General features: G+C 38.4%; 1 protein-coding gene and 1 long non-coding RNA gene across 2 annotated transcripts in view; both read left to right on the top strand.

Moving 5' to 3' along the window:
• LOC129042239 (uncharacterized) overlaps window positions 1-21,590 on the top strand; it is a 114,472-nt gene extending 92,882 nt beyond the window's left edge. Inside the window, exon 3 of the long non-coding RNA XR_008504081.1 lies at window positions 21,329-21,590. This is a non-coding gene — a long non-coding RNA (uncharacterized LOC129042239). The remainder of the gene's footprint in view (window positions 1-21,328) is intronic.
• The window catches only part of NRG1 (neuregulin 1), a 1,130,429-nt gene that overhangs the window by 474,232 nt on the left and 629,228 nt on the right, over window positions 1-26,969 (top strand). The gene's annotated exons all lie outside the window — the stretch shown is intronic.

Here is a 26,969-nt window from a genome sequence, read left to right on the forward strand (position 1 = left end):
TTTCCTTTGTCTTTCTCCATTTCTGATTCTCTTTCTCTATGGTTATCTAGGATATATAAATTACTTGACTTTGAAATTCATGATTAACTCAGAAAGTTATAGCTAGTGATTCACAATATTTGTTTTAAAAACAGTATGAAGAATGTAGAAGCTTGGTTTTTAATTATAATAATATAAATTAGTATCATTTTATGTACTCAAATGCCACACACATAAGTATAAGGCATTCCTATGGAATAATCTTAATCTGGTTCTTTGACAATTTTTGTAACTCATTCTCTAGTGAAATATTTCCCCAAAGTGTATCCACAGATTACTATCTCACCAATGTGCTTCTGGAAAAAAAGTGCCATGGTCTAATAAGTTTAGGAAACCTTGCACATTCTTTTTCCTTGGGAGCAATCATTAGTATTAGCAGATTTAGCACCAAGAAATCCTGTAGTAGAGAAATTCATTTACTTTTAATTCAGTATTTCTCAAAATCGTTTTACCCTATTACTCAAATCCCTGCTTTTATTCTGGGAATTGTTACCTCTTCTTTCCTTTGCATACACTTGAGAAACTGACTCTAGAAATACTAGCCTTATGAAATATTGATAGTAATTGCTATGGTTTGTTAGACTCCTCCAAATCTCTTGTTGAATTTTGATCCCTAGCATTGGAGGTGGGCTTAATGGGAGGTGTTTGGGTCATGCGGGCAGATCCTTCATGAATAGATTAATGCCCTCCCTGGGGTGGGTAGGAACTGAGTGACTTGTTGCTCTATTAGTTGCTGTGAGAGTTGTCCCCCGACTCCCCGCAGAGCTGGTTGTTAAAAAAAGCCTGGTTCCTCTTCCCCCTCTGTCTCTTGCTTCCTCTCTCTCCATGTGATCTCTGCACACACCAGCTCCCCTTCACCTTCTACCATGAGTGCAAACAGCCTGAGGCCCTCACAGATGCAGATGCCAGATCATTGCTTCTTATACATTGTGTAGAACCATGAGCCAAATAAACCTCTTTTCTTTATAAGTAACTGAGCCTCAGGTATTCTTTTATAGCAACACAAATGGACTAAGACAGTACTGATTATTTGTTGGGCATTTCCTATGGGCCAGGAACTGTTACAGGTAGTTTGGGGGTTGTAATAGCTAGGTATTTATTTTGGTGCTTTAACAGAGACTAAAATGGCTGCTTTAAACAAGATTGATTATTTCTCTCTCACATGAAAGTCTAAAATGGTGAGCAGTGTAGCAACTTAGGGCAGCAATCTTTGGGTCATCCAAGGCATCAGATACCTTCTGTGGTGTTGTTTCACCATCCTTTGAAGTGTTCCTTTCTCCATAGGTTGAAACCAGCTCCTTGTACCTCATCTGCTCCCATCCCTAAGAAAAGAGACCAAAGAGCCATCCCTGAGAAAAGAGACCAAAGAGACATCCCTGAGAAAAGAGAAAATAAAGGGCAAACAGCTTCTTGTTAAGAATCTGGTCTGGATTATGCTCATAGCTCATTGTCCAACTGAATAAATTGCTCAATTTACTGACATGGCCATACCCAGCTTACAACGAAGTCCAAGAAATAGTCCCTTACTGGGGAACATTTGTTCTCTTGAAACATAGAAGGTTCTATTATTTAATAGGTAGAAGGAAAGAATGAATATTACAAGGCAATTAGCTTTCTCTGCTGTGTTTTTACCTCATTAAATCCTACCTACAACCCATGAAATAGGTACTTTTGTCTTCATTTTAATATGAGAAACTAAGATACAGAGAAAGTAAAACTAAAGTCACATAGTGACTAGTTGCTTTTGGTTTTGATACCATGCTACCTAATTCCATAGCCTGGGTTCTTAGCTAATACACACAGTAGCAATGCCTTTCCAGAAAATTTCTAGTAGTTTCCACCATTCCTGGCCCTATTCTTTTCTAACTTTAAAGGCAATCCATCTTCTAAGTCAGTGTGGCAGAGACTCTAGTTTCTTCACCCAAACCATGTTCTCCTGTCTTTCTTGGGCTCATGTTTAAACTATATTTCTTATCTTTTCTTAGGTATTACCATATGACTAAGGTCTAGTAAATGCAATGTGAGAAGATCTGTTGTATACCACCTCCAGGCTTGGTCTGTAAAAACTTCCCATGGGCATGAGCTCCTCCATGCCCTTTCCCCTCCAGCTAGATGAATTGGAAATGACACCCAGGACAACTGGAAGGCCATATGTCAAAATGGACAAGGCTTGCTCACCCTGAATTCTAGAATAATTTTGTGGAGGAGAACTACCCTAACAATCTGTTTTCCCACCTAGCAAAAAAAAAAATGTGACCACAAAAGTAAACTTCTGCTATGTTTGATCCATTTGAAAGTTTTTGATCTATTAGTTCTAGTAGTTAGCTTCCTCTAAAAAATACAATTGATTAGCATGATGTCATGGATAACAAGTTGGCAACCTGGGTTAAAGTCCTATACTTGTTATTTTCTAGTAACAAGACCTTGGGCAATTTATTAAATCTCTCCAAGTCTCAGTTTTCTCAGCTTTAAAATAATCTTCAGTCATAGAGTTGTTCTAAGAAGTAAATTAGTTTATCTTAAAAATGCTATTCCTTGTTACTTATTCCATTCTAGCAATCAATTTGTGCTTATTCTAGTTGTCCCACTGTTTAAAATATACATGCCTTAGTATTATGAAAACATTTTGAAAGAAATGTGTCTTAGATTTCTGCATTTATATTAGAAAACTTTCAAATTTATACTTTATGCCTTTAAAAAAATAATACTAGTAAAATGAAAGAATATCAGTTTTGGAATCATTCCACAGTCCTGGATAAAAATACCTGTTAGACCACTTACTAGTGGTATCATCTATGTGAGGCTCAAATTCAGCATCAGTAATTTTGGAAGAATGGTAGTCCTACTTTCAGAATTGTTAGGATTAAATAAAATGCTAAAAGTCTGTGAAATCTCCTTGCACACTGATGATTTCCCTTCTCTCCCCAAATAGATTTCCATATGGAGCACTTTTAGTCATTTTTGCTGGACTGCAATCACCTTTCTTTCTTCAAATGTTAAAACTGAACAGTAGTAGCTAGCAATTTGGAATCTCTAGAAAGAAGCTTTTTTTATTATTATAGTGCTGAAGCTCAGCTCATTCTCTCAAGGAGCCTGTGGATTTGGAGTGCATCATAAGGGAAGAAGTTAACCTCCTGCTGTATTACCAGAGACAAGGGACAAATGTTGGTTGTCACCTGCCTAACCAGGCAAGTGATAGTCACAGACTGTCCATCTTACAATAAAACAAGGCTAATTTTGTTGAGGGGTAGAAATGTTGTAGGTGATCTCATTTTCTCTAGCACAGTGTCCCTTTTTGAATGTTCCTTTTCAAGTAGGGCATGGTATAAACTCTGCAAAAGGGGAGTTCCATTTGGAAGACATGTAGGCAAACAACATTCAGGCTCCACACCCACTTTTCCTGCTAAGATTTGACTTATTGCACAACTGCAGACGCTGGTCAATTAGTTTCTCATACCCATTCATATCACAGAAGGGATGCAGTGGTTATAAATTGCACTGATTATGCACACCTTGGCTTACCCTATTGTTGCATAAAAATAGGCAAGGCATATTAGTCATTGCATAGTCTTTTCAGTAGAAAGGAAAAATGATTAAGAAACAGCAAGGAAAATTGTGTTTACAATTAAGGTTTTTGTTTTGTTTTGTTTTGTTTCCACTCAGTTCAGTGTGTATATAAATTTAATGCATTTTTAACTTAACAGCAACCAACAACAGCTTCACTTTGAGTGCATGAAAAACACTGGGGCTTAAGTGTTGATTTGTTGCCAGGCATTTCCTTTGGGAATCCATGTAGGCTGATCATTTACCTGGGAAATTGTGTGTGTGTGTGTGTGTGTGTGTTACCTTTACCTTTGTAAGGGACATCACAAAACCTCAATTTCCTGGTGTGTTCCAGTTAATTTTCTGCTTTATTGAATGTCACTCTGAATTCCCTATTTCCTTTAACTTTTGTGTTGAAAAATCATTCAAAAGACTACTGAGCCATTTTCTTCTTTATTAAGAAAAACATTGGGTTAGACTTAATTCTTGATAGCTGAAAATTTTGGAGCATTGTTTTGTTTGTTTGTTTTACATTTTTGAAACAAACTATTTTGAGACCATAATAAGAACTATGGATAATCTTCTCAGAAATCAGAGAGAGAAAGAGAGAGAATTCTGCATAAATTTATAGATCCCTGAAGCCCACATTTGAGGCCCCAGCAATAGACACCCCAGGTTAAGAATTCCTGGCATAGAGTGTTTTGACATTATCGTTCTAAATATTTGATTTTGTCCAAATAAAAATATAGATAGAGAAAAGGGAACTTAGCAAAAATCTTCATTTACATTCAAAACAATTCAAAGTGCACTAAAATCACGAAAAAGTTTGTTCCTCTATAGGCCAGGAAAGTTTCTTGCTACTTATTTCCTTACTAAAGTATATTTTATTGATTTGTCTTTTTCTTTTAAAAACAATATCCAATGGGTAAGACTAACCAAAGATTTGGGGAAGTTGATTCTAAATAGGTGAGCTGTGTTTTAAGAGCTCTTCTTAGTACTCTTAAACTCAGCATGTGGAAATAAATTTCAAAAGCTTTTCTTAATTTCACAAAAACAAATATAAATAATTATGGGGGGAAATAAACAACAGGCCAAATACCAGATGGCAACTCAAAGCACATTATCTGCTCTCTTGCTGTAAGCTACTTGTTCTCAGTAGGGGTAGGACAGCTCCCAAAAGGGGGTCTTTGGGAATTTGTGGTGGGTTTTTGGTAGTCACAATGTTAAGAGGTACTATAATAGCTATTTAGATGGCAGAGTTAGGATTTCCTGTTTCTTTTTCTTTTTGGTATCCCTCATGACTATGTAGTCTCCCCCAATATATTCACGTGGGTGAAAATCCTATTCATAATTATTGAACTCAATTGTAACTCCATTTACAGATAAACACACACAAAATTTTCATGGTTTTAATACACTGAATTTTCCAAGGGTGTGTGAAATTGCTGTGTATATTGAAAGAAGATTGTTGTTTGATTTGGTTAAGAACTTTTTAAGAGTTATTTTCCACTTTAGAAAATCATGCTAGAGACCACAGTGCTGTTTATGGTATTGAAGTCCCCATGAGAATGCACCTGGATCAGTGTACATTTGTAATGATCAGATTCACAGTGATTCCATGTGTAGGTATAAGCTTTTCTCTACTTCACCATGTGTCCTTGTGTAGTTATTGATAGGGGTTGGCTGTGTCCCCTCCCAAATCTCATCTTGAACTGTAGCTCTCATAATTCCCATTTGTCATGGGAGTGACCCAATGGGAAGTAATTGAATCATGGGGGCAGGTCTGTCCCCTGCTGTTCTCGTGATTGTAAGTCTTATGAGATCTGATGATTTTATAAAGGGGAGTTCCCCTACACAAGTTCTCTCTTGCCTGCCACCATGTGAGATGTGACTTTGCTCCTTATTTGCCTTCTGCCATGAATTTGAGGCCTCCCCAGCCATGTAGAACTGTGAGTCAATTAAACCTTTTTCCTTTATAAATTACCCAGTCTTGGGTATGTCTTCATTAGCAGCGTGAGAACAGACTATAACAGTTATCCTGCGTCTTAACGTATTTCAATATTATTTATTATATACTTATATATAATAATATGAAAATATTTATTATGCATTTATATATCATAATATATATAAATATTATGTAATTTTTTATTCTGTCTTGTAATTTATTCTAGAAATTATATTTTTAAGTTAATTTATAACTTATTAAGTCAGTGTTTCTTTAGGAAATGTGCCCTCAGTCAAAATTTTATTCTTTTTGGTCTCTTTGCTACTATGCTACTAGCTAAAGAAAATTCATTCACACTAATTCTGGATTCTTATAGTTATTCACAGCCATGCTGTTAAAGAGACAAGTGAATTACTACCTTCTCAGAGTTGAACTCAAGGGGGAAGTTTGACTATTGACTGGCAAAATAAAGTAGTGGAAATTTATTTCTTTTGTTCTCAATAAAATAACCTGGGAACCATCCTGAAACTAAAAAAAAATGAAAATATTTATGAAGAGAAGTTGGACCATTTAAATTCATTTTCTCTCTTTTCCCTTTATTTCAGAAAACTTCCATAATAAAAACTTGGATATAATGAAATTTTGCATAAATGACATGTAGCAATCTAATTTACTGGAAGCCAGGGAACCTGGTAATACTTTAACTTCAAAGCTCTTCCATTTTATTCCTTCATTACTTTTCCTCCTTTCAAAGCATTCTTTAGCCATGCACCCAGTTCGAACAATGACGAATCGAATCCTCAGAGCCAAGAAGAGTGTTCTAATATTTCCATGCAATTAATTGCTACTTCTTGGTGAGCATCCAGTATACTTGATGCTCTCACAGAAGATTCTCCAAGCCTGACACTCGGTTGAAGTCTGAGGACTTCACTGAGGACAAAGAGGGATCAAATCTTCCCAACAAACAGTGAACTCAACATGCAAACTGAATAGAATCCCCTAATCCATAAATCACAAAATATTTATGGAGCCCCAAAATCATATTGTGACAAGATTTTTCAAAAAAAAATGTAGAAACTAAGATATGATGCAATCACATGTCAGGAAGGTATATTGGAGTAGTACTTGTCCAGGGCTCCACTGACACCCCCTTGTGCTCCCTACGTCATTTTGATGTACCAGGCCATTCACTGTATCTATAATGTGAATTTGTACCCCTATTTTCAATGTCCCCCATCCTGTTAGCTTTTCCTTTCCAGTAAAATTCTCCAAACCCTTCCTCAGTATTTCAAAGGCAACAAAAGTTATCACAACAAAAGTAACTAGTATTTCTTGAGTGTTCACAATGGGCTGGACAAGCAAAGTGCTTTACCTGCATTGCCTCAGTTAATTCTCTTAATAACCTATGACATCAGCTCCATTATTAACCTCATTATACACATGAGAAAATAGACACTACTATGGGTTGAATATGCCCCCTCCAAAATTATGTTGAAACTAAATCCCCATTTGGCAGTATGAAGAGGCAGGGCCTTTTCGAGTGGCCAGCCTTCATGACTGGATTAGGGCCTCATGAAGGGGCTGGAGAAAACTAACAGGCCCTTTTTGCCTTTCCACCTTCCAACATGTGAGGACATAGCATTTGCACCTTCTACCATGTGAGAACACAGCAAGAAGGCCCTCACCAGACACCAAATGTGCTGGTGCCTTGATCTTCAACTTCTTAATCTCAGAACTGTGAGAAATAAATGTATATTATTTGTAGTTACCCAGTCTATGGTATTGTGTTATAGCAACACGAAGCCAGACAGAAAAATTTACAGTTTTCATCACTTGGCAGAGGTCACATAACAGGTCGATTTGATTCTCAAGCCCTCTTTACTATTATGCTTACTTGGCTTTTATCTCTGTAGACTTGAATTGCTGAGTTATCTTTCCCTGAGTCATTGCTGCTTCAAATCTCAGTCTTTAGGAATCACTTCTGTAATCTGTTGATTAATTATGCATAGATCATAACAGTTATTTAATCCAACTGCTGTCCGGAGTCGGTATCACTATCCTACTCAAAAATCTGCAAGAATCTACCATGAAAAATCAATTCCAAACTCCTTAGTCTGACATTAAACAGCCTGATAATCTGATCCAATCCAGCCTCTCTGCTTCTACGTATCTTATTTACCTGTTTGTTGATTCTTATTTAATTGCTTCCTTGATGGAGGGCTTTCCCACCCACTCCATCACTATCTCTTGTTTCTGCCTGCACACGTCATTTCCCCAAGTCTTTTGATAAGAAAGATCTCCTTTTTACAACTATTGCTCTGCTCTCTCCTCTCCAACATATCTTCCTGACATGTGATTGTACCATAACTTAGTTTCTACATTTTTTTGAAAAACCTTGTCACAATAAGATTTTGGGGCTCTATAAATATTTTGTGATTTATTGATTAGGGGATTCTATTCAGTTTGCATGTTGAGTTCACTGTTTGTTGGGAAGATGTGATCCCTTTTTTCTCTACGCTTCCATCATGACCTGGATATACTTCTATTATGGCCCTTTCTAATTCTTCACATGCATGCCTTCACTGGACTGCAGACTCCAAGGCAGGGGCCATGCAGTATTCATCTTTGTGTCTTTCCAGTTACTCCGAAACAATTTATTGAGTGAATAAAGAAAATGCTGAGAAACGAACTCAAGAGGTTTTGTAGATTTAATACCATTGCTTTGGGTATCGCAAAAGATAATGGCTATTAATGAATTAGTACCCCACTTCCCACCGCCTCACCCTGTTGAGATAGTATGATAGAATGTGTAACCACTTAATCTACCTTAAGATGCTATTGGGCAACAACAATGTCTTGACTTTAGGGGCTGGAAAGCAAATAGTATATAATGTCCAATTGCTCTTGTTTGGGGCAGAGAGCACAGATTTAAGAAACAAGGATACAATAAAATGAAATTTGGCTGCAATACAAGGTTAATGTCTCTCCTCACCTCCCAAAGAGTACCAAGGGGTCATTCATTGTCACAGCTGTTGGGGTTTAGAGCTTTCTTCTCATCCAAATGACAGTACTTTCCACAAAAAGCTCTTCCCCAGGGATGCCCTAATAAGCCAGTGTATCCTGTATATGTGAGACTTGCCCTGGCTGTCTCTATCCAAGTGGTGACATAAGCTCATCTAAAGCCCTTCATTAATGCAAACAATGACCCAGCCCATGGTGGCACTGATTCTTGAAGCTGAAGACTTGGAGAAGGAGCCTGATTTTCCATCACATTGATTGTTGTTTTCAGTAAGATGTTTAGCTTTTCAATTTTCTCTCTGCCAAATACACATTAGTGTATTTCCAACATCCCAGAGTCTTAGCTGTGCATTGCCAGCTTCCATTGCTTCTCCTTAATTAACAAACAGCTGTAGAAGAGCTTCTCAACTGACATGGGGGGAAGAGCTCTAAGGAAGATATGGACTATGTCCCATATCTTCAAATCCTCCGCAGCCATCTCCTGTTAGATCACCAAGAAGACATGCCTAGTGGGGACACTTCAGTTCAATGAAAAGTTTATGACTAATTGGGTTTGGTCTCCAATCTGTATTAATGTAGTTGGGTTCAGTTTCCAATCTGTATGTATGTAGTTTCCTATCCCAGAGAGCAGGACAAGACCATATAAGCTCTATTTACGTTTCCTTTGACTTTTTAGCTGAAAGCCTAGGATGTAGGACAAGTGGCTAACCTGTGTTTTAGAACTTTCTTCCTAGGCTAACATTCTGAACTTGGCCTTCTGGATTTTACCTCTTAAACTGCATGAAAAACCGTGGAAACAAAGGGCTTACAGCAGTATTAGCCTAATCTGAGCCCTCTATACCTTCCTATACTGTGGCCACAGCAGTAAAGCTACATGGTCTTCCAAAAGACCTTCCAAGAGAAGGTTGGCTACAGACCTTGCTTATCACACCATGAACCTGAGGAGGAAAGAAAATACTCAAAAATAGTTTAGCCCCTTTCATAAATTGTTGGTCCCTAGTCCATTTTTGAACCCTACTCTTTTGGGTGGAATGTGTGTGTATGTGTGTGTGTGTGTGTTTGTGTGTGTGTGTGTGTGTGTGTGTGTGTTTAGAAATTAAAAAAAAAATGAGGAGATCTTGGTCTTCCATAGAGGGAAGCCTGCATTATCAATAGAGTCTTTCTTAGCAGAGGATGAAGGCTCCTGTAGCTCCTAATCTTCCCATTTGTGCACAAATACGTGAACTCTAATTAGGTTGAAATCAGGAAGACACTCTTTTCCTGCTTAGTGGCTACATCTAGAGCTAACAACATTATCAGTGGGATGGTGATTCATCGTTTAAGAACATACCCTCTCCATTCCAGCTACTTGGGAAGCTGAGGTAAAAGGATCACTTGAGCCCAGAGTTTAAGGCTGTAGTGTGGATAACACATGTAACTAGCCACTGTACTCTAGCCTGAGCAACATAGTTAGACCCCATTTCTTAAAAACAAAACAAAAACATCCCTCTCCTCTTCTCCTCCTCCAGCAATTCTGGATGGTTCATCTAGTAAAGTACGTATATTTTACCTAATATAGTCAAATGTAATGACACAGTAAGGTTATTATTATTCTCCAATCCCTGCCCTGCAACATATTTGGCTGAACATTTTTGGCTGCAACATTTTTGGCTGAAGAGAATGAGGTTTCTTCCTCCCTGAGCCTGGGAACTAACATGAGGTGTTTTCTTCCACTTGGTGGAGCTGTTCACATGTGTGCTTGCGGAGAAAAAGAAGAGTCCCAGCAGGCCCTCTACTCCAGCTGTTGGAAATTGAGCTTTCCAGTGCATTATCCTGGCTTTATGCAGTGATGCCTTCCCCGATGGCAGTAAAATTTTAATTAGTGGGCAATGTGCATTCCTATATAATGGAGTGCACACATGGCAGGAAGTTAACAGGACACGTTTGCAGTTCCAGTTTCATTGTCAACCAGCTGTGTGATTCCTAGCAATTTGCTTTATTTTGTTGTGTCACAGTTCTTGACTAGGTAAACTGGGGAGTCATCTCTGGTCTACTTTCCTCTTCAGTTTGGTGGAAGTTTCACATAAAATTACATGTGAAAGTCCTTGGAAATTGAATCAGTGGGCAAATCCATAGCAGAATGCTTGTTGAATTCTATCAGCTTTCCCAAGGTGCGGGCTGCCCATGTTTAGTCTTTCTCACTTTCTAATCCATTTTCCACACTGCAGCCAGCGTGTTTTTTCTCAGTGGAAATCTGATCATATCAACCTCTTTTTTTAAAAAAAATGCTAAATATCTTCTCCCTCCCACAGAATAAAAATCACAATTCCTTAAGAAGCTGTCAAAGCCTTCCCAATCTGTGCCTTTCATCTCTGACCATTGGTATCTTTCTTCTGATAGGATAACAGTTCATTGAATGTTCAAGCCTTCTCTTTTGCTTTTCAGAGCTTGGCCACGTGGTTTTCTCTGTCTGAAACAAGCTTCCCCCATTCCTTTCTAGGCTAACTCCTACTCATCCTCCAAATTTCAGCACAAAGTCACTTACAGTGGGAATGCTTCCATGGCCCTCTATTAGCAGCCTCTGATTTATGCTCCCACAGTAGTCGGTTCTGCCTCTGGACCATGTTTTATCCTATTGTTTTTCCTCCATAAGAGCACAGTCATGATCTGTATAACTCAGTGCTGTAACTCTGGCAGCTAGCACAATCTCAGGTTCATAAAAAGAGCTCAAGAAATATTTGTTGAATGACCAATTAGATGGCATATTCATTTCCTAGGGCTTCTATAACTAACGCTAGCCTGGTGCCTTAGAACAACAGAAATTTATCCTGTCGTACTTCTAGAGGCTGGGGGTCTGAAATCAAGGTGTTGTCAGGGCTGTGCTTCCTCTCTGATTCTACACAGAATCTTCTCTTGCTTCTTTGGTGGAGATCAGTCCTTCGCATGCTGTGGCTTGCTGCTACATCACTCTAATCTCTGCCTTTGATGTCACATGGCATTCCCCCTGCATGTCTCTATTTGCACATGGCATTTTCCTCTTATAAGGACACCAATCATATTGGATTAGAGCCTATCCTAATGGCCTCATCTTAACTTGATTACATCTGCAAAGACTCTATTTCCAAATAACGCTACATTCACAGATACTGGAGGTTAGGACTTTAACATATCTTTTGGAGGAGGATACAGGTCAATAACAGATTGCTAAACCAATTAACTAATTACTAATTAATATAAATTATGAGTGGAAAAAGCTTCCCCAGATTATGATAAAAAGCTGTGTCGATCTAATCAATGTGCTTGCTTAAATAAGGCATGTGTATAATATATATGCATGCATCTGTGTATATATACATATGTACACATGCATTAATTATGTTGTGCAAAAACCCCAAAGGCTATTTATCCCAAATAGGAAATATTGTGTGGTTTGTCTAAAGCACTTTAAAGACATCTGCCTTTTTCATATGTAAATTTCTTGGATGACAAGAAATTACTTCTTTGCTAGCTTTTAAAACACTAAATTATGATAATCCATCACCAAATAAACTATAAGCTTCTATCACTTAAAAAATGTAAGAACTCTGAGGTTAGTAGTAGTTTTTAGTTGCCACTGAAAGAGAGCAGTTTAACATAATCGTTTATTCAGATTTCCAAATTAAAGAGATCTCTGTGGTTAGACATTCCTTTCTTTATCACTCTCCATTTCTTCAGGCCTGTCATTTGTCCATTGATGTCTTTTCCTTCCAAATGATTCACATACACATTAGGTCTTTTCCCTAAGCCTCAGATTATGAAAAGCAAAGCTACGTGAAAAAAAGCAAATGATTGCTAAATTATGTCCTAATTTCTAGCATTCAGCAGTGCTAAAATGAAGCAGAGAATTTCACAAAATTCTCAGATAAAGTATATTTTTACCAACTAACATTGGGTAAAAGGGACTGAGATAGAGATTTGTTTTTATTATTATTAATAACTTTGAAAGTGGTGCATTTGGGAAACAATTTACTAATGTTCGTTGGAATTGGTGGTAATACTGAGGTCAGGATTTAATTCCAGGCATTGCCCAAAAAGTCCGTGTTTGCCTTGTTTCAGGCCTAGAGTTCTTAAAACAATCCCTGCAAGGAACCAGGCATAAATTATCTTTCAGATTGGTGGGCGTAGGAATCCATACTGCAAGCTAACTGTGCTGAAATAGACATTTTAGAGGATGTGAATGTCTATCTCAGACAAAGGAGATTACAGGTTATTAACCAAGGCACTTTTCAAATCCCATCTCTTTGGGCTTTCTTACTTAGAGTTTCAGATTCATTTAGCCAAATACCAGCCTTATCCCTTCCCTAATTTTCCTAAATATTTGTGGCTGAATATACTTTTAGCTTTAGGAGTGCAGAAGACTTTGCGGGAAGGAAGGCAGGGTTGAAAAAGGATGAGTTTCAGGTCATTGCATTGCTTCAAGGCAGTTTGCAGCTTGCATTCATATTTTTAAAGTCTAAATTAGAGCCCTTTAACACCAACTATCTTGGGCACACATGTGTGTAGAAGCATACCACCATATGGCAAAAGGCAGAGTTGCTAAAACCGTAAATAACAAAGAGGAAGGTTAATTAGCAAATTAATTAACTGAATTCTATACAAGGTACTAACAATACCTTAATTTCCAGATACATTTGTTATCAAAGATGTCTACCTTAATAAAGCTGTGGGGACTTACTGAGTGTATTTGCTGGGCATGGTTCCCAGTTATGAAATATTAATACCTTGAAAAATAAAACATGCTTATGAAAATGCAGTTATGCTCTCATTTTCAGAGGAATATGTAAGTGAGGAATAAATATAGAAATCCTTAAACAACTGGAAATTGGGACTAACATGAAGTAGATTGTAGTTTTGTCATTGCATGTTCTGCTCATACTAAAGCACCTATCCTCCCACTTTACCTTCTTTAAACTGAAGGGCAGAGAGTTATATTTTTCATCTTCATGTTGAGTAGAGAATCCATGAAAATCTAATACCCAGTTACCACTCAAGTGTGACAAATAGAAAGGAGCTTCAGAATAGGATCTTCAGTTCTACCAAGTGTCTCTGCCTAATTACATCAATATCCATGTTGGTGATTGTACAAACTCGTGGCTAATTATATTTTCACTTCTTCTAAGGGTAGGTACACTAATGTGTGATCCCACAGAAAAGGGCATGAAAGTAAATTAAAGGTGTGTGCCATGTATATTAATGCCTTTGTGGTTATTATTGCTATTGTCTTACTCCCATGGATATTGGAGGATTGTTGATAAGACACTTAAATGTTGATAAGGCACCTAATGAGTATCCTGTGTGATAGGAGTAGTATACAATGATAATCATTTCCTTGTTTGTGCATTAGTATTGACATAGCCACTAATCAGGAACTGTAAACTCTAAACTTGTATCTGCAGCCCTCTTATTAAAAAGATTTCTGGATTTTTTTCCCGAAGCTAGAAACAGACAGACAGACAAAAACAATGATTAAAGGGCACTAAAAGACATATTTAAAAGCAGAGTTTTTTTTTCCTATGTGTATAAGATTCAAATTAAATTCCTCTTTTTGGCTATTTGGACAGTTTTGGCAATTGGGCTGAAGCCACTATGTTTTTGTCATAACAGGTCAAGGATTGCTTACTCATGTTTGAGAAGCAATAATGATATGGCAAGAGAGAGGTAAGGGACTACAATGGGAGGCTTATTAGGAACTGTGCATGCCTCTTTCATGTGTGTTGTCTCCAAGCTAACCTTGTGAGGTACGAATTATGACTTCTTCCTGAAGGAGAAAAGCAAGTTTTAGATTAAGTGCCTGACATTCTGATGTCATAAAAAGACTGAAATAAGCAACATTTTAGCACAACATTTGAACAGCCCTTTTCCTAAGGATAAGCTCTTCACTCTACACCATACTAATTTCCAAAAAGGTGTGAGATTGACATATGAAACTTGTACCTTTATATAAATGTGAATGCAGCAAGCCAGAGAACAGAGTGTTCTGTAGCCCAGGCAAGAGGCAGAGGAAATACCCAGTGACAGATCTACTTGGCCCTCGACTAAAGGGATGTTGTAACTTTAAAATACTAATAAATATTTAGCTTGGCTTTTTGTTTCCTATTTGCTAAGTCCTGTCTTGATTCTCTGGCTAAGGGGTGTAAGAAAGTGGCTGTTTGTGATAAATGGTTGTGTTTGTGTGTGAATGGATGGAAGAACACATCCGAGATAATATAGTGTTTACTGCTTTGCTATTAGCACAATGGGCTGTCTTTATGGAATATAATGTTTAAATCTATGCACCAGTGCACTTTCAAATAGAGAATTCGCTTCCTATTTTCACTTAAAACTCTCTTTTTATTTTAATTAACAGAAAAGCAGTTTAATCATCCATCTTTACAGCTAAGGAAGTTTTACAGGCTTATAATACTGTCAGATTCTGTGGTATATAAATGAGAAATAGACACTTTTGGGGAAGAAATTGGCCAGTCTTCCTTCCTTCCTTCCTTCCTTCCTTCCTTCTTTCCTTCCTTCCTTTCTTCCTTCCCTCTTTCCTTCCCACTTCTCCCCCCTTCCCCCCCCACTCTCTCTCTCTTTCTTCCTATGAAGAGACTGTTCTAAAAGCTAGGAAGTTTCATTGATTGTGTGTGATTTCACAAGCTGGATTTTATTTCAGAACACCTGTCAAATTCAGAGCTGTCTGAAGCTTCTCCAACATCATTACCCCAGGGCGCCCATTTCTGTGCACATGTTTTTATAATGGCAGGAAAAAGAATTCGTATACGCATTTGTGTGTTAGAATCAGTGGTGTGCTGGTGTAACAATCAGCTCTTAGAGGGTGAGGCAGGGTGGGTAGGGGATGTTTAGAAAAAGTGGGTATGGAGAAGTCCCTGAGTTCTAGTGTCTGCCAAATTCTGTGATGTAAAACTCCCACCACAGCCAATTTCAAGGTTATTTTTCCCAGTTACATTTCATCAGGGCTATACAAGATGTTACAAGGAAGAAAATGACAGGAACCCAAGTGGTTCAACTGATACTCATTCAGGAGCTGAGATAACATTTCATTTATTCAATTCAAATAGCTATTGGTTTGGATACCTTAGTATTGTTTCTTCCAAGAAATATTTTCATTCTTTCCTAAAGGGATGATAATAGACATTCATGACCTAATTTAGGAGATAATCATTTTTTGTTTTATCACTCATTATTAATGCTTCATACGAAAACTAGATTTATGAAAAGGCCCATGGGTTTTACATCTATTATATCATCTCCTGTTGGTTTGAAAATGAAATGTTTGTTTTGCTAATATGTTTTTCTGATTAAGAAATGGAGGCAGCAGGCTATTAAAAGTTTTTCTCAAGGCAATAAAGTGGTAGACTAGAAATTTTCAAATTAAAAAGTTATCATTTCTTTGGCCTGTTCATAGATTATTCAAAATGGGTTAAAGCACAGGTTGAAAATATTTTTATGGGCCACAGGATAATTTAAGTGATTATTTTTCAGCCACTTTTTTTTTGGAAAACATATATTAGCTAATGTCTGTAACTTTAGTAACTTAAAAACAAAAATCCAGATAAAAGAATTTTACACTCTGCCAAGGAGTGGTGCCCAACTTATAGGTGGTTGGTTCTGCATCTTACATTTTGTTGCTTGTAAGGTCTACCAAGAAAGGACTCCCTTTTCTGCCCTGTTCACGGTCAAAATTTCAGTCTCTACATCATGAAGACTCTACACATAGAAGACAATAAAAACTTTTTTAAATATATGAATGAAGCAGTTAATTTAAGTAAGACAGCAAAGTCAAGTCTATACATTATTTCTGTAACATTGTTTAATTTTAAGTATAATTGCTTATTAAGTAGATAGGATGCTTAGAAACTATATTTACCTGGAAGTGGCTTAAAAATTTCCCTATAGACAAAAAATATAATTTGAAGTAGTTCGTCTTCAAAATAAAGGCCTCCAAATGGCCAGATACCTTTCATGTACATGCATCAATTAGACTGTACCAGAAGATAATAAAAAGAATCCTATTGTTTTAGTTATCTCTTTTATTCTCCAAGGAACCCCTATTCCTGCCAATTCTTACAGACGTTATTAAGGCATTCAGTTAGTTTTTCATTCGTTTATTTAAAAAGTATTTATCCTGCCAAGTACTATTTAAATGGTGGAGATATCAAAGTGAATGAGACATATACAAGGGGCCTTAGTTCTCAAGGAGCTCACATTCATGAGAAATTAAGTTCACACATGCAAGATATACCAGATATTAATAAGTATTACTCAGATCATTAAAGTAGAATGAGGTAGAATGAGGCCAGGCACAGTGGCTCATGCCTGTAATCCTAGTGCCTTTTAGAGGCTAAGGTGGGAGGATAGCTTGAGCCCAGGAGTTCCAGGATACAGTGAGCTATGATCACTCCACTGCACTCCAGCCTGGGTGATAGAATGAGACCCTGTCTCTAAACAAACAAACAAAAAGTAGAAAGATTTGACTTGAGAATAACCAGATGGCTATTTTAGATCAGGTATTCATGAATAAAATAACACTTAAAGTGAGATCTGAATGACAGAAAGAAAAGCCAAGCAAAAATCAAGGAGTAGGGGGTGCAGATTTCACAGATGGCAAATACCTAACATGGTGATGCTAAAGTCAGCATGAACCTCCTTCTGTTTCTTGAACAGACCACAGGCTGGAGAAGAAAAGGTAGGAAGAAGGCTGGTGTAAGATGAGGGTGAAGAGAGAACCAAGGCCAGATCATGGGAGCTTTATAGCCAGGCTAAGGTGTTTACGTTTAATTCTAAATATAGCAGAATACATTGGAGAAGACTATGCTGAGGAATAATGTGACTTGACTTAAATTTTTAAAAGACTACCTAACTGTGTATGGAAAATGAATTGCATGGGACAAGGATGGAAACTAGTTGGGAGATGAGTTAGAAGATTATTATAGGAGTCCTTGTGGGAAGTGTTGGTGACTGGTGGAGGGTAGTGGTGGTAGTGAAGATGCATAGGAGATTCTGAGCTTGTTTTGGAGGTAGAGGAGGCAAGATTTGTTAAAGAACTGGCTTAGCAGGGTGAGCACAAAGGAAATACAGAATTAAAGGATAATTCCAAAGGTTCCAACCTGAACAACTAAGTAGAGGCTGGCATTTACTAAGATGGGTAAGATTGAGAGAAGAGGAGTATCAGGAGGCAAGATTACTTGTTATTTTTTAGCCATGTTTACATTTTTTTGAGATATCTTCTGAGTATCTGAGAAGAAATTTCAAGTGGGCAATTTGCTGGACAAGTTTTTGGTTCATGGGAGAAATTAGGACATGGATGAAATTTTGTGAGCCTGTAACACAGAGCTAGTATTTAGAGCTAAGGGTCTATATGAAATCACCTAAATAGTACTTATAGATATGAAAGAGAAGGACAGACCCCAGGGGTACTCTTACATTTACAGGTGAGCATAAAAAGAAATCAAAAGAAACTCTAAAGGATCAAAAGCAAAGTAGAAGAAAACCAAACAGCCATGCGGGAGTGATTATTGAGATGTTTTGAAAAAGAGAAGGTTGGCAGTCATTCAGGAAGGTGAGGAATCAAACACAATGCAGATGAGGGTGGTGTAGGGAGATCATTCTCTAGGTGCCCTTTGCATTTTTGCTCATCTTACGATCAGAGTCACTAACTCTCTTGGTTCAGGAGTTGGAAGATACAGTGGCCTGTTGCAGAGCAAAGGCAAGTTCAGTTGCTGTTCAGGATAATGAAGCTAATGCCTCCCACTGAGGCAAAGATCAAGACAACTTACTGCCCATTATAAAATATTCAGATTCCTTAAGCACATGGTTCCTCTCCCATAATACAAACCTCTTGCATGTACTGTTGTCACCTGGCCCTTTTCATATCACCCTGTGAGAAGTGGGGCCCAGAGAACCTATACAAATGCAAACACTTCAACCACTGCTATTGTCATAAAGTCCTTGGTCTCTGACCCAAAGTCTCATGTGCCCTGCTAGCATCCATGAAACAGTGGCAGGTGAACTTTGAAAAAAGGATAGGCTAAAATCTCAGATCCTTCACTACTCTTCACAGATGGTAGGCCATTGTGTTGGTCTGCTTGAGCTCTGTGGTTGTGGTGGCACATCTTTCTGTACTGATATTCAGTTGGTTTGATGCAAGCATGGTACAGGTAGATGGGTTTATGCTTTAGACATTTAATAAGAATGCCTTAATGCATGATCATATATCTTCTTTCTTCATTGACAATGGCCCCCTACTAATGGAGTGTGCAAATCCAGGAAGACCAGTGTTTGAACGTTGTGGGGTAAAGTGCCAATAGGTAAGCCCACATATTTAGATATTTCTAAGAGGTTCTAAAATGATGAATACTTTCCTCAATCATTTGTCACAACCAAAGTCTATATTCTTATGCTTAGATGTCATAATTCATATTAAAGAATTGGGCCTTATGTGACACCTTAGTATTAATAGTACTTGGCTAAGCACAGACAATCAACTATACTTAATTAATGAAACTAGTTCTGAATACATTATGTACTTTCAGGGTATATAAGGAGGTAATTACATTTTACAGAGGCATGTACTCTATATCTGGTTTATTCAATTGTGAATCAATAAACATGGGTTTTTTTTTTAAACATGATTTGTATGATGAATTTTTAATTTAATTGTAGGAAGCTCCTTTACCACTGAGTCACCAGTGTCTTCTTGTATAATATAAAGACATTATGGCCCAGCATGGTGGCTCATGCCTGTAATCCCAGCACTTTGGGATGCCGAGGCAGATGGATCACTTGAGGTCACGAGTTCAAGACCAGCCTGGCCAACATGGTGAAACCCTGTCTCTATTAAAAATACAAAAATTAGGCCTGGCAGTACGTGCCTGTTGTCCCAGCTACTTGGGAGGTTGAGGCAGGAGAATCACTTGAACCCGAGAGGCCAAGTTTGCAATGAGCCGAGATTGCACCACTCTACTCCAGCCTGGGAAACAGAGTGAGACCCCATCTCAAAAGAAAAAAAAAAAAAAAAGACATTAGCCGTCTGGAGCAGTTAAGTAGATATTTTTCTATAAAGCAATTTAATGTAGATGATATTGTCTGTGTCTGCACAATTGCATGCATATGTCAAGTGTCGTGAGATTCCAAGTATTTGATGATCTGCTGCTTCTATAGACAGTTGGATACATAAAAGGAGAGCCATGTGCAAATCCAGTCTCTGGTTCTAGGTTTATACCTCCTCTTCTCCACCTCCACTTTCCTTGATAACCCCTGATGCACACAGCCAGCCATCCTCATCCTTCGAGATGTGGTTGGCTTCTCTCTGTTTGGGTTTCAGGAAATTGTTTTTCCTCCCTTCTGAGAGTCTATGCGCTGCTGCAGGCCAGTCAGTATTGATTCAATTCTGGGTGAATCCTCTCTCACTCATTCCTAAGTGTATATTGTATATGTAGTTCTTCTGCCAAAAGCAGCTTTGTATTAAGATTGTATTAAGATTGAAGTTTTCTTAAATTTGCAAGCCACCTAAAATATACCCTGTGTCTGCTGGGATCCTTTTGATGTTGAAGCGTCTTGGAGTAGACAATAAAGGATTTTCATATGGTGGAAGAATGTTAGGTGTCCTTGTTGGAGAAGAGAAGAATAGAGAACCCCTTTAAAGCCCTCTTACTGCCTGTTCCTTGCATCTCATCTCTACATATTTAGAAATCACATCTGCTGATTTGGCAAACACTAACAGCAGCTACACAGCGTCAGTGTGGACAATAGTGAGTGGATTTAAACATCAGGGGCGATGTACCAATGCAATAAATAGAATATATCATTGTTTCACTGCGGACAGAATGTCTGTGCTCTCTATGAGGATCTGCATTTAAGCCCAACACCCAAGGAAGGCAAACATCTAAAGCTCAGCATGGGGTCCCTCAAGCAGGGGAATACAAACAACGCATTCTTCTCCCAAAACACAAATTTTAGGATTTCATGTCAAAGACACGCTGCCAGTCAGAAGACAGCATTCCCCCTTCTTAGAGCTGGAAACAGTAACCAGGACACATTGGTATGCACAATTCTGCTGGCTCAGAGCACACGCAAGCTCCTAGGCTGTGACTGGCAGGAGGCTCACAGCGATTTCTTTCTTTTTTTTTTTGAGAGAGGGTCTCACTCTGTCACCCAGACTGGAGTGCAGTGGTGCAGTCTTGGCTCACTGCAACCTCAGCTTCCCAGGTTCAAGCAATTATTCTGCCTCAGCCTCCCAATTAGCTGAGTTTATAGGCACCTACCACCAAGCCCAGCTAACTTTCTTGTATTTTTTTTAGTAGAAACAGGGTTTCACCGTATTGGCCAGGCTGTTTTCAATGTTTTTGAACTCCTGACCTCAAGTGATCCACCCACCTCGGCCTCCCTAGGATTATAGGCATGAGCCACCATGCCCAGCCAGCTCACAGCAATTTTAATGCAATATGATCAGACCTAATTTTGGTTTTTTGATTTCCTCCCTTAAACCTCAGGCAGGCACTTTTTCAAAAGAGAAATCCATCAATCAATCAATCAGTCAATCAACAGTGAGTGAATGAATGACTAAATTGTTTGTTTTTAGCATGGCATAAAATAATCCTTAATATTTTGACCTCAAGCAACCATTCTGACCTATCTTCTTCCATGCTTCTTTGACTGAGTACCCAGGTAGATGCAAAGAGTCAAGTTTTCTAGATCGCAACCTTGTCCTCTAATTCAGTGCCTTGGTATGAAATCTTTCTTCTTCTATGTCCTTTTTTTTGCCAGATGAAATTTCAGTCTTTATTCAAGATCAAGTGCAACTGTCTCTTTGAGGGAAGTCCTTTGACCCCCATTTCTCCCCTTCAGAAGGCAAGCACCTGGGGGAGAAGATCTGCTTAACAACCTGGTAACTGACAAAGAATGGAATGAGAGCGAGAACCACCTAGCCATCCCTTCTCCTTGCACAGTCATGAAACAAAGTTGAAAAGGAGCCTGGTTTTACTTGACCAGTCATAAATTACTGTAAAATAAAATGAGATATTAGGAACCTTTGATCTCTGAAAAAGTAATATGTGTTGAAAAGAAATATCACTGTTACATATAGACAAATAATAGAAATATTTGAGGCATGCATTTAAAATGTAGAGGCCAGTTATAGCAGGCATATTAACATGTGCATTTGCTTTTTAAGAAGTATACCTATGTGTACCTTTAGCTTTGAAAGGGTAAGATTCAATGCGTGGGTGATGGATGCACTAAAGTCTCAGAAGTCACCACTAAAGGACTTATCCATGTAACCAAAAACAACCTGTACTCCAAAATCGATGAAATAAAATAAAAAATAAAATAAAAAGATAAGATTCATAAATAGCAAGTTGAGAATGCATGTTTATACCATGTAGACAATGCATGATAAATTGTTGGCAATAAGAACCATGTAGCTGACTTTGGGGATACAAAGTGTCTTCTGAAAGAGGTTCCTAATTAGCCCTGCCTGAGGTGACTGCTTAAGGTATTTATCTGCAGCTGGAATGCATTGCCTCAAGGACTTGAGGATTCAGGAGCTATGGGTTTCAAGGCCACAGATGCAGTGGAATAGTAAGGCTTCTTCCCCTGCCTGACATATTGACCTAACTGATGAGAGGTGCCTTAGGGACCCAGCAGCTATGGCCATTTATGTCTAGTCCCTCGCTCTAGAAAGGAATTGCTTGAATACTACAGTGCTAGATTTTGTAGCCACAACGCTGAAGGTCAGGGCAGTCCTTCATGATGATGCATTTCTGTCAGCCATACTTGCACATCTCTTCAATGTCTGCAATGTCATTAAGCAGTGGTGTATCATTTGTTTTTGTTTTTTTTAATGCAGAGACTCAAGTGATAACTCAAAACCTATGACAATCTGAATCCTTCCTACCTATCCAACCTTAGTTTTTCTGCTCAATAATATAAATTCTCCCTTTCAGTCAGGTAGATAGTCCTCCTGTCTTCCTGTCATTCTTGGTTTCTCTTTGTTGCTCATGTCTTCTCCACCTGCTGAAATGCTTTTCTTCTTCTTCTTCTTTTTTTTTTTTTTTCTGAGACAAGACCTCACTCTGTTGCCCATCCTGGAGTGCAGTGGCATAATCACAACTCAATGCAGTCTCAAGCTCCTGGGTCAAGTGATCATCCTTCCTCAGCCTACTGAGTAGCTGGGACTACAGGCATATGCCACCACATCTAGCTAATTTCTTAACTTTTTTGTAGAGACTGGGTCTTGCTATGCTGCCCAAGCTGGTCTTGAACTCCTGGGCTCAAGTGATCTTCCCACTTCAGCTTCCAAAAGTGCAGGGATTACAGACATGAGCCACCCATGTACCTGGTTTCCCTCTTCTTTTCTAACTAATTAAGTACTTCAAGTCACAACTCAGGCTGACAACCTCCACCTCCATTGACTTCTCCAGAGCATTTCATTTCCTCTTATCCTTTCTCTGCACTTTGCTAGAACTTACACTCTGATTTGTACTGTTGACCTTTGAGCCCTTAAGTTTATGCACCTTCTCTCTCTCTCTCTGTCTCTCTCTCTCGCTCACTCTCTCTCTATTTGTCTCCGTTTCTCTCTCTGTTTCTCTGTCAATTATTTTATTCTGGTATTTGGTACTTATGAGAAATCTTATTAGTATCCTAAACTCTTTCAAAACAGGAAATGTGTATTTTCCCTCTCATCTAATTCTTAGGAAACTTCACATAGGAATAAAAAATATGTAGTAGTGGATTGACTGGTAAATGAATAAAAGAGGGATTTGAGGTCAGTTGGCTGTTTCAGGACATGACCAAGGAATGTGGTACCAGGGCAGCAACAAGCTTGCTAAGGGGCGATAAAGTAGCCATTGTATATAACAGACGAATTTGGGCTCAATGCAGATTTGCCACTAACTCTTTGGCACTATAGAATTCACTAGAGAAGTATTAGTAGGTTAGTTAGTATTCTTAATAAAGAACTGCTAGTACCTTATAGAGACATAAGCCGTGTTTCTCGTCTTTCTTTTGTTTCTGAAATGAAATTTTGGCCAGGGAAACATTTTGCAATATCCCTTTTTGATGTCTAAAAATGTGGCATTTGTGAGATGTGAGATAGTTAAGTGTGTGTGTGTGTGTGTGTGTGTATATATACACACTTTACATATGTATATATACATATCGTGTGTGTGTGGGTATATGTGTATATATATATATATATATATATATGATGCATGGAGAGATATCTCTCCATGCATCCAAAATATTCACAAGTTTTCACTAATATCTGAATAACATTTGAAAAATTGACAACTCTTCTGGCTAAAGATCAGCATACACGTTTGTTCCATGGAGACTTGTGCCAAAATCTTGCTCAGCTCAAGGGGTACTGCACAATAAACAATAAGAAATTTTTATAACTCTGACTAACAGAACTCATTGCTTTTCCAGTTTGAAGATAAAGGATGTCTGCTTGCTTTCCATGCCTAATTTTCCTGATGCTATAAAGCTGTTCAGGAAAGTTCCCACTGCTGGAGTTTTGCTAGTAATCTTCAGCTCTGTGGGAAGCCTTTGGACTCTGTTGCTATCTCTGAAAGTGGCTGTTCTTCTCCATCAGTTTCCTGGGCAAGGGATCGAACCAGCTATTAGTGTCTATTTGCACTGCATAAACAAAATTAAATGTAAAGACGCTTATAGCTTGCCTACCCTAAAACCCCAGGAATGTCATTCTGCCTGACCCTAGACATTTTTTGAACTGATAGAGGGATGGGTATCTGGTTGGTCTCTTCAGTCAGCTCATCTCAGCATGTTGAAAGTCCAAATGACCCTTGCCTGAGGATGGTGAAAGTAATTTGTATGTGTATATATAATCCTGCCTTTTCACTATTTCCAGTCGCAGATTGCAGAGATAGTTAACTGTGCTTGTTAGTGTGAGTGTTAATGACTTTGCTATGCTAATTTTTAGACTTCCTATGCTATATGATCTCCCTGAAGAGCATGACAGAGTATTGCTTTGGAAAATCAATATTCGGCGTGATTATTCCTTCTTTCATGTGTAATCGAACTTTGAAGACCACCAACAGATCAAATCTACAAGCACTAGGTTTCTAAACGTATTGTTTAGTCAGGAGAAATTGTCTTTTCTAGCTGAGGTATGCCAGCTACTGGTATGGAGAAAATCTGCCTAGCAAATTGGAAGAGGCCAGAAGCTCAAATGCTATTGAGAACCACTCAACAATTCTTTTTTCTTACACACAGGATTGAAGCACAGAGCAAAAGGAAAATCCAGCTTTGGGATTTGTTCCCTTGAACTTACAAATGATTCATTAGACCAATGACATTATGAGAATTTGGTCTCTGACAAAGAAATAAATATTTTTTAAAAAGTGCTAATACATATGTACAAATACAGCATTATATCAGGCATGTATTTTTTAAAAGATAGAGTCCAGTGAAAATGATACATGTTAGAATATGGATTAGGTTTCTAAAGGTATACTTATGTCTGCCTTAGTCTTCAGAAAACAAAGTTGTATGTACACTTTAAGAAAGGTCTTTGTGTCATAAACATGAGGCAAACCAAAGTCCTGTTACTTCTTTTGTCATATCATTAAAGCCTCCAGACGGAGGTTTCTTCCCATTATGTGAAGTGCAGACTTTCCGATGTCAGTCAGCAGCTGAAGTCAACTGTTGGCCCACCAGCCTCTAAGGTACAGCCTCTCAGCTTGGGGACAGTGGGATCCATGTGACTTGCCTGCTACTGCCCTTGATTGGGCAGATCACAGAGCAGATAACCTGTGTCTAGAGTACAAGGTGTTATGGCTTTTTTTTTTGTTGGGGGGGGGGAGAAATATTTCACATGTGCTAGTATTCCTGGATGTTTCACTAATAATATAATATAGAATGTATGAAAAAATCAAAGTCAATTAGAACCAGAAATTTCCTGATACTGGATGATTCTATACGTAAATATCTTGCACTAACAGCAAGAATAATAAAAATTGTACAAAAAATGTCTGTTCTTCCCCAGACCATGAGCTCCATGGAGGCAGAGACCTTATTTGCTTGTTTTACTGCCCTTCCCCAGTATTTCTACCAAGCTGAACATGTATCCAGCTCTTAGTGCCCCACTGAGTTGAAATAAATTGCAGTGACATAAACTATGTTCTTCGTCAAATGCTGGACAAGCATGTTTCTCAGGGAACTTCTCTGGGATCAACATAAGAACAGGGTGATGAAATGTGAGGAGCAGTGAGGGCAAGGACTCGAGCCCGGTCCCTACCTAAAGTTTACACTCCACAAGTATTCCACCCAACACTTCAGATACCTTCTCTTCTTCCAAAGTCAACAGTTTATGCCCATTGAAAATAAATACACATACCCACTCATGCTCACAGGCATATGTGTGCTACCAGAAAATCTGTACATTCTAGGCTCTTTGGAAGCAGTGGTAGTTTGGTGAGAATTGCTGCATTGGCTCATCAGTATAGAACTGATCGCACTTTGATTTCATATCTTGCCATGCAGGGCTCCCATTATCTGCCTGCCATTTGTGTGCATTTATGTTTAGCATCAATTTCTCCTCCCATGAGGCTATAATCTGCCTTGTAAGGAGCTAAAATGGGAAAAGCAGTTAGAATGATGAGTCCAGTTGGAGCCTGCTGGGGAACAAGACAGTCATCACAGGCCAATCGGCAATGGAGACAGGGTGGCCCTTATCACACAGAGGCATCTGGAGACTGAGAGAGACAAAGCAACATAGCTGCAAGCCGATCATGATCTGCTGGAAGCTTCTTCAGTCATAAAGCAAAGGACAGTAATTCTGAATGACAATGTAGGAAAAAAAAAGAAGTAGAAAGAAAGAAAATGGTTGAGCTCAGATGATCGTTTTTAGTTACAGATGTCACAGATGGTGATTGCTGGTAGTGAAGTATCTGAATCTGAAGACCAGCTGTATATAGTATGTGTGTTTATGGAGGGGTGTGTGTGTGTGTGTGTTGGAGAAGACCTGCATGCCTGGTTGTAGCACTAGCCAGAAATTCTTGTTTCATCATATAGAATGTGGCCAGAGGTTTGACTAAATTCTCATAAGTCCATTACTGTTCTATAAATCAGGCTGCCTGTTTTGCGTAATTCACCAGGTAATTCACCTATCACTAGGCAAGGCAGCTGCCATGGAGTGCATGCAGGAATTCCCTTCATTGACTCAGGCTGGTACCATTCTCAGCATTTTTGCTGTTTATATATTTTTATTTTGGTCTCGGTTTTCCTTTATCTAAAAATGTCAAGCTGGGATAGATCCCTGGAGATGCTCGCTTAAACAAGTTCATTACATTTAAAATAGTTTTATGAGAACAAGTGAAAATAATGTAATAACTGCAGCAGATTCTCAGACCTCCACTGGATCCTGGGTTGCCTGTTTCCTTTACTC

Source organism: Pongo pygmaeus, chromosome 7 (genome assembly GCF_028885625.2).
Source record: "Pongo pygmaeus isolate AG05252 chromosome 7, NHGRI_mPonPyg2-v2.0_pri, whole genome shotgun sequence".
NCBI lineage: Eukaryota > Metazoa > Chordata > Mammalia > Primates > Hominidae > Pongo > Pongo pygmaeus.